This window comes from Marmota marmota, unplaced genomic scaffold, assembly GCF_001458135.2.
Source record: "Marmota marmota marmota unplaced genomic scaffold, marMar, whole genome shotgun sequence".
In the NCBI taxonomy this organism is placed as follows: Eukaryota; Metazoa; Chordata; class Mammalia; order Rodentia; family Sciuridae; genus Marmota; species Marmota marmota.
The window spans coordinates 2,273,979-2,276,316 of NW_025999925.1; the positions used below are offsets into that span (position 1 = coordinate 2,273,979).

Genomic DNA, 2,338 nt, shown 5'->3' on the forward strand with positions numbered 1-2,338 from the left:
CTGTTTTCCATAGTGGCTGCAGAAGTTTTTGTGCTCACCAATATCACACAAATGTTCCTATTTTTCCATATCTTCACCAATCCTTTTTGTTTTCTGTTGTGGTGGTGGCTGTCACTTAATAGTCATCCTGATGGATGTAGGGTGGCCCCAGTGGCTGTAAATTGAGGGTGTGCAATTCCTTTCACTGGTTGTAATTCTACCTTGTTCTCTACCATTGAAGAAAGCATCAGAATACGTGGGTTTAAGAATGAGTCTGAGAAGATTAGCATGGCCCCTGTGCAACGATGATATGCAAATTTGTGAAGTGTTCCATATATATATATATATGGAACACTTCACAAATTTGCATATCATCGTTGCACAGGGGCCANATATATATATATTTTTTTTTTTTTAATGACTCTGAAATGATGAGAATATTGAGTTGGCTCTAATTTGTCTTTGGTAAGGAACCCATTCCGACACTTTGGCATTCTGTTATGAGCAACCACTTATTTGTCATACTCCCTGCAAGCTTTAGAAACAGGTTAGTCCTTCCTGACACCATAGTTGAGAACCGCTCCTCCCTGAACTGACTTTTCAATTCAGCACGGCTTCTTCATACACACCCAACAGAAACAGAGCATTCTTCCCTGGATGGGTGCTCCCAATGGGAAGGGGGGAAACCAAAGGACAACAGAGAACCTATTGCCTAACAAGACTTTATTTCCTCCCCTGCGGTTTATAAGAGACACTTACCAGAAACAATGTCCATCTTCATTTGCAGAAACTTTGAAACCCCAGGTTTGGAATTCAAGTCAGAAGCCCCACCTCTCCTCCCTTGGGTAAGTGTGTAGTGATTCCCACCGTCCAGCTTGGTCCCACAGTCCAGTTAGGCAGCATCTAGAGAAAAAATTAGAATAATGTGCAAGAGGTTTCTGAGATTTCATCTACTCTCCCAGGTTTGATTCAGTTTTAGACAACTTTATGATGGTCTCTCCCTCCCCCAACCATCCCCAGGGAGGAATTCATTTCTGAAGAACTGCTGTAGTACACTTAAATAGTATTCTAAGTACTCAGGAGCTCTTCAGGCCATCCAAAGACCAGCTGAGATTCCAAATGCTGTGCTCTTAGGCTACCGTAGAAGCCTAAGTGTGTGTCTTTGCTCAGGGCATCTGGTAGGAACTCTCTCCCAGTAAGGTCTGTAGGGTGGGATGGTGCAGAAAGGCCAAGAACACCCCAGAGTACTCTATGTCTGGATGGTTCCCTGTGTTGGTCTACTCCAGTGCTTTATTTCTTGTCAACAACCCTTTAGGGAATTATAATGGAGCAGTTTATTGTCTTCAGCCTCAGCTTGGGTCTTTAAGAAAGACTTCAGGGTACTTGGAAACTCAAGATGAGCATTTTAAAGTAAGAGGGGGGCATGAAATGATAAGACTCCTGGGAAACCCTTCCTCTACTTACCCAATGCACAGAACTTCTAAAGTGCCAAGGAAAGCCAAGAAAGATCCTGGGACAACCTGTCTCTGAGGCCCCAGCTCTTTCTCCTGTGTACTGGAGCGTTGCTAAGCATCCAGATCAGCCGTACTCAGCTCCTGTTCAAATGGCTTTTCCAAAACCTACTTGAAATGTCTTTCCATTCAGATTTTCTTTTTCCTTTTTTCTTTTCATATATAACTTTGCATTTGGGAAACGATGACTGAGAACACCAGTGAGCACACACTCAAGACTACCTACCACCCTGGAGAAGTGGTCAGGAGGGAGGGCTTCAGGTCAGAACACCTTGTATAACCCCAGGTTCTTACTTACTAAATTACTAACCGTGTGACCTTGGGCAAGCCACTTGCTCTGTCTGGACTCATGCTTCGTCTATAAATGGGGAGTGTGGTACTACACCCCAAAAGGGTTACTGCGAGACTTATGTGAATTAGAAGATGGGAAGCACCTGGAAGTGAGCCTGGGCATGGAAATCTTAACTATCAGGACCTTCCTGAGTGCCACTTTCATTGCCCAGCTCAAAGAGAAGATTCAAACCCCAGCGCTCTCCACCAAACTCACTCTTCCCCTCTCCTCAGATTCTGTTGGGTGCAAAGTTGTAAGGTTTATTTGCTCTAAATGTACTCAAGTTGACTCCGCTGAAAAGGTCTCTCTCTCCCCTGTGCCTGAGTTCTTCTCCTCTTCCCCACCCCATTTTTTTCTTTTCCCCCTTTCTTTTTCTCTTCCTTATTTATTTTTAAATTTTTGTTCTCACACCAGAAGATCTTGCAAACTTCCAGTATTCTGGAGCAAACAGAGGTTCAACTCTTGTACTTACACTTGGATATTGCAGAAATTATTTAACTTAATACCCCCCCCCCAG

General features: G+C 43.7%; 1 non-coding gene across 1 annotated transcript; it reads left to right on the forward strand.

Annotated features, from left to right (window-relative positions):
• The first annotated feature begins 214 nt into the window (after nucleotides 1-214).
• Nucleotides 215-319, forward strand: LOC125615834. Its single transcript, XR_007346434.1, has one exon. It is a non-coding gene; the product is annotated as a U6 spliceosomal RNA (small nuclear RNA).
• The last annotated feature ends 2,019 nt before the right edge of the window (nucleotides 320-2,338 follow it).